The following is a 6,677-nucleotide window of genomic DNA, read 5'->3' as shown; positions in this document are numbered from 1 at the left end:
TTGTATTTGTTTTGTGGTAATTATTATTATTGTTATGGTTTATTGTTTTGTAAATTTGACGGCGTAGCCAAATGTTTTGTTTTATTTTGTATGGTTTAATAGCGTGGGTGGGAAGCCCCATCCACAGTAATTAAAAACCTTGTGCAGAAGGTGACCATCTCCCGAGTTAATTAATTATTTAAATTGTTGCTAATCGGGAGATGGTCACCTGTATATAAGACTGCAGTTTTCCCAGCTCGTGGTGGGTGTACAGAGGAGAGTACGGGAGAGCGAGAGGAGAGATTAAAACGAAACCTAGAAATACAGGATCAGTGAAAGCAATTGCCCAGCCTGAACTGTATTGTTTGTATTTTGTGTTCGTGATTATTTGCGCAGCATCTTTTTGTCACTGCAGTACTTGTGTGTTTTTGGTTCATGCAACTGGCCTGACGTCACCACTCGCCATTCCTGTCACATGCATGTTAATGTTATATCTCCACAGGTTATAACTTTTGCCTCCCAAAGTTGGTGCTAAGGCAGGGAGGATGTAGCAGAGGTTGTTTACACACCGCTCCTTTATGCACATGGTGCCTTTACGTGCCTGTGATAATGGTTTAATCCAACTAAACCCCTACCTTTTAGCAATATGGTTTGTTCCAGGACATGGAGTGACATTGAAACTGTGCGCTCACACTCTTGCTGGACAGACACTGAGCGGAGCAGACGCAGTATTTCGACATTCATTAAAAAGAAATAAACAACAGTAGTAGCTTTCAGCATTCGTTACGCGGTTTCCTCATCGGGATTCGGGACAAAACATAAATTTCCTTCTGACGAAAACCTTACTTTCACTCTGGACTTTCACCACACAGCACTCATTGCCACGAGGTATTGGGGATTAATCGGGACTGAGCAATTAACATAACACTTCCCTCTGGCAGCTACAGTTAAAACTTTCTACTCCTGCAATTAATCGGGACTGCTGTTTTACAGAGACTGAGGGAGCAAAACAATACAATATTGTGATAAATGTTGTTGGGAATATGTATTAGTATTATGTAATATTAATGACCACATAGGGTGTTTTAATTAACTAAACACAATTATTAAGAACTCTTTATAATTGTGTTTAGTTAATTAAATCAGTGCACTGATTATAAAGATAAAGCTTGAGAGTACTAATGTTCTGTAAACCTGTCTCCAAGTGCTACAAGTGAAATTTACTGGTGGAGAAAACAAGCTGTGGTTTCTTATGCATTAATACATAATAGTAACAGTAAGAGGTGAAGCTGCCAGGTCTGGTCAGTATTATAATTAATTTAAGTACCTCAAGCAGTGTTACAGCGCTGATGCACATTTATTTAATATATAAATATTAAAACAAAAGACTTTCACAAAAACAAAAAGGCATGATGGCCAAAACAAAACAGACAATAAACGAAACATACACTGAACAAACAAGTATCGTGTTGGTCTAAATCCAGCATGAGTAGCAATTGTTTATATTTATAAATTTTACTGTCTCTCTCACCCTCTCTGTCCACCCAACAACCCAGAGTGAGAGAGTTCTACCTCTTTTATGCAGCTGTGCCTGGGCTTGATTGCTTGTTAATCATTCAATCTGGACCAGGCACATTCTGCACGTTTTGAAGGTAATTAATCCTTCCCTGCCGACCTAAAACACCCGTGCACACATACATTTTAAACAATAATAACACAACACAAAATACACACAGGGGTGTACCCCGTCACAGTCCAAAACTGGAAGTTTAGCACAACAAATGCATAAGGTGACCAGACGTCCCGTTTTGACGGGACAGTCCCACTTTTGGAACACTGGTCCCAATGTCCCCAGAACCTTTCTTGGGATGGTCATTTCGTCCCGTTTTTTTTTGGTATCATCATCATCACCACGCCGGTAACAGAATGTTGTATTTTCATGCATGCTGCTGTGTTACTACCATATCTAACTTATTACAGTACAATGACACGATGTGACTAAAGGGAAGGTTGAACGACCAGTAGCATTAAAAAGCTACTGTACAGAGCTGTGCAAACCTGGAGAATTACTGAACAGTAACGTTCATATTTGCAACCAATCACAGATAATTGCAGGTGGGTTTATCCACTGATTGTTGTGCAAATCAAAGAGAGAAGATGCAGTTTTAGGCAGAAAAGGGACTAGATTTGCAGCAGTAATCAGCAATAAAGTAAAAGATTCCACTCTGAATATCACAAGAGTCTCTGCATTCACTTTCAATATGATATTCTATCAGACATTGCCAAAGTGAAAATAAAAACCCTAGAGCTTCCATGTAGCTTGGATGTTGGAAGTTGCCCACAATATTTCCATACTGTCCCAGTTTATAGACTTAAAAATCTGGTCACCTTACAAATGCAGCAATGGAACTCAGGGGAAGCAGCTGCTGTGGCTGCCAAAAACTTTGATGCAATTTTGAAGCAAATGTCAATCATTGAAGCAAAGGCCAAATTGCATTAATCGGACAGTGGCGAAAATGTTGAAGGAAAATGTTATTATGCAATGCTAAGTAAGAAACAATACCCACCTAGAAACTACAAAGACAAGATAGGAGTTTTGGGCACGAGGCACAGACAACAAACAACTAGAAGCAGTGCAAGCACTGTACAAACTAAAAGAGTTCTGCCAAAGGTAAAACTTAATCATCAATAACAATGTGGCAGGGATGCTGTAAAAAGGAAAACAAACTGCACCGGGTCCAGCCTTTGGGGGGCCCAGCCCTGAGTCATTTTCTTTTTTTCTGAGCCCACTTTAATGACTAAACATAAAGAAATATATAGGTGCCATCTAATCTACTGGGGTTAGAAAAATAAACCATTGCAGGAACTATAAAAACACAAATCCGTAAATCAGAGCCAATAGACTGTCTGTCTGGAGGCGGGACGCAGAGCGAGCGCTCTGGGAATAGAGCAGTGTTGTTAAGGTCATGTGATTCCTCTGCTGGCAGATGTGATGCAATAGATGGTAAAAATTTAGTATTTTTTTAAAAAATTGCATGCTTTTGGGATATTCATTTGTTAAGTGTGTCCATAGAATGTTTTATTTTTTTCACTTATGAGTTGTATTGAATGCATTTGTACTATGGGCCAAGTTTTCATACTAAATTTTGTACTTGATAACATTAATTTAGAAATCCAATTGATGCCTATAATTAATATGTTTTTTGTGACTAATTTGAAGCTATTAATGTGTTTCAATATTAACTAAATCTCGTTATTAATCAAATTGATAAATTTTGTTACATAATTGATTTATTAAAATGTTTGGATATGCTGTTACTTCATTGATTACTGTCTTGTTCACAGTCATCCTAAAATAACGTTAGAATATGTTTGATTGTAAAAAAAATTGGCAGGGGGTGTCTACTTCAGTCTTGCACCAGGGCCCAGTAAATCCTAGCGCCGGTACTGGCTAACCAGACAAAGACAAGTGGCTCCTTTATTATTTTTGTAAAAAATAACAGAACCACTATTACACTACCAAGGTGCTAAAGCAGTAAAATTCAATACAATACAATACAGAGGGAGACCATCTGTTGCTCCTGCCTCCACCACCAGAGCTGAAGCTACCTCCAGAGGGTCAACTCCTTCCCTGTCCTGCAACGCCTAGAGCTGCCACGCCTGCACCACATAGAGCTGCCGAGCCTACAAAGACTAGGGCTGCCGAGCCTGGAACGTCTAGAGCTGCCGAGCCTGCAACGCCCAGGGCTGCCATGCCTGCAACGCCCAGGGCTGCCGGGTCGGCTTTGTTGTATCAGAGAAGGGGGGAGAGGTGAGGAGACCACCTCCACCCATAGCAGTTGCGCTGCCGAAAATTCTGGGGCCGGAGTCCAAGAGAAGGGTGCCGCCGGCTACAGAGAAAGGGGGAGAGGTGAGGAAACCTAGAAACAATTCAGTGTCAGTAAAGGGAAATAGACAAAGAAGGCTCTCTTGAGGTTTAATATTGGCCTCTGTGTTTAAGATGGGGTTCCTCAATTTCCCCTTGAATTTTACCAGGCGTGAAAAACCTGGAGAATTGCTACCCAAAATTACTTGGTGGGGTAACCTGGGGATGACACCCACCCTCATCTGCTGTCACTCCGTACCATAGGAGACATAAACCATAGCAGTAGGGTAATATTTAACATCCCCATGGATGCAAGTAATCCCGGTCTGGAGACCATGGTCCAATTGTTCAGCAGCCACAAACTCAGGGGCTAGTAATTGAACTACCTGAATCAGTGAGTGCCTTCACCTTAATTCCATTTACTTCTACCTCTAACAAATAGGGCCCAGTTACTGGGAACTTCCCTGGCACCATTATGCTCCCACAAAAATGGTGACCCATGTTGCATTGCATTGGCTCGGGCTTTTCTGGACATTGTCTGGCTATGTGACCAAACTTTTTACACAAATGGCATACATAGGTGTTATAATCACGATTAGGTTCACTTTGGCTACTACTCCTCTCCAAACCAGATTAATTAAATTGCTGCTTCACGACCCAAGGTCGTATTCAACCCCAACTTTAATTGTAACGTTCTTACCACTTCTTGTCGTCAGTCGTGTCTTCCATGTAGTGTGGTTAACTGCAATGCTTTTGGGAGCGCTGATTTGAGGTTGTCTTGCTAGCTCCTCCACGGCGAGCTAACGCTCCACTAAAGCTCCACTAAAGCCAAAAACTCATCAATAGTGGAGGGGTCTCCTTGACCCACCCATTTGCGAAGGGGTGATGGAAGTGAGCGGAGATATTGATCCATGACCAGTATCTCAATAATCCAATTTGCAGAGTTTTCTTCTGGCTTCAGCCAATGATTGGCCAAGTAAATTAGGTCAAACATTTGTGACCAAGGGGCACTTATGTTGTTATAACACGGTGTGGTACTTTTGGGCTCTCAAAGCCATGGTCACACCTGCACGTGCTAGGATTTCTGACCTCAGGTGCTTGTAATCCTCAGCCTGGGTCGGATTGAGGTCAAAGTAGGCCTTCTGCGCATCGTCAATTAGAAAGGGGGCAAGTACTCCAGCTCATTTATCCTGAGGCCAGCTCTCACGGATTGCAGTCCTTCAAAAGCCAGTAGAAAGGCCTCAACATCATCGTTTTCCATCATCTTCTGAAGTACATTGGAGATCCTGATTGAACGACCTGTGCTTGGTAGAGGGTGTGGTTTCTCCAGAAACTGTAAGATAGCCCGGCGTTCTTGTTGAGCTTCACTGGTTTGCTCTTAAAGCAACCTATTGGACTCTTGTTGTGTCCTGGTTGTGCAGCCGTAGCATTGGCCAAGTAATGCACTAAATCATAAAGTTCCGCCATGCTGGTGGTTAACTCAGTGGTGCAAGGTGAAGCTTGAGGGTACATAGCTGTCTCTGGTCAGAATCCCACTTTCACACTATCTGTGAACTGTATGTTCAAATATGTGGCTACTCAGACCAATCCCTGCACAGATGGGACCAGGAAACAGTACTTCAATGAAGACAAGAGGGCATTTTATTCAAATTATCACATAAATGAAGCAAGACTGAAACTAATAACAAGGGAAATAAAATCCTAACCCGTATCAGGATATTAACTAGACTTTTACTTTTTATTTCCCTCTATTCTGTAATCTAATAAAACAAAACAAAACGATAAACAAGGACTGAAAACAGTTTGCCTGGGAAATCCTCTTTTGGATTTCCTCTTGAAATCACTCTCAGATAAGTTTTTTTTTCTTGTCATATTTTTATAAACAGTCTTTGTGATTCTTCTTTAACCACGTTTCTTTTCGTTCAGGTTGACTGGACCCTTAGGAACGTTTCTTTACTTTTCTCTGCTGGAGATCGCTGGTACTGCAGGCGAGTGTCTCTCGATGGTTCCAGACCTCGACGGCTTCTGCTCTACAACCTTGGAACCTGTGGCTTCAAGTCAGTTGATTAAATACATTTAAAAACTTATCGTTGTCTTTGCAAGCTTCTGTTTTGTAATATGAGTGCTGTTCATAAAACTGGTTGTAAAACCATAGAAAAGCTCCCCCCATGGTTCTTCTCTATTCCTGGTTCCAAACGAAAGTTCAGGAATAAACACTATGGAAATTCGTTGTCGTAAGTACACAGAAATTAAAAGCACACACACTGTGAAATGAACACACCTTTTACTGTTGTTTTTCTTTACCACAATTTCCCATTGAACTGGTTAATTCTCTTCCTGACATCCAACACTACACACATGAAGCCGTCCGTCCTAATCATTATTGTGTTTATGTGCGGGTGGTCGAGCACCGTCCGTCTTTTATTATTTGCTGTTTGAGAGCGGCGAAAGAGCCGGTCTTGTAATGTGTAGTAGGTGGGGGTGGGGTTAAAACCCCTTCCCTAGAACTCTCGTGGGAATGTGGCTGGAGCCTTAATAAGGTAATTTATCAATAGGTAATGAAGGCTTCAGCCATGAATATAAAAGACCCACTCTCGGCTCAGAGGGGGGTTGGATGTTCAGAGGTGGAAAGAGAGCGAGAGAGAAAATTAAAAAAACAAAACCTACAGGATCAGTGAAGGCATTTGCCCAGCCTGACCTGTACTGACTGTTCGATTTGTGTGTTCGTGATTTTGTTTTGTTTAAATATTTATTTTGCTCTGTGAGCAGTGTTTTTGTGTTTAAACTTTTTATTTTATTTTTGTATTTAATTAAACGACGCGCTGCATCTTTT

Source organism: Acipenser ruthenus, chromosome 3 (assembly GCF_902713425.1).
Source record: "Acipenser ruthenus chromosome 3, fAciRut3.2 maternal haplotype, whole genome shotgun sequence".
Taxonomy (NCBI): Eukaryota; Metazoa; Chordata; class Actinopteri; order Acipenseriformes; family Acipenseridae; genus Acipenser; species Acipenser ruthenus.
The sequence above is the reverse complement of the archived record's forward strand: the minus strand, read 5'-3'. Positions refer to the sequence as shown.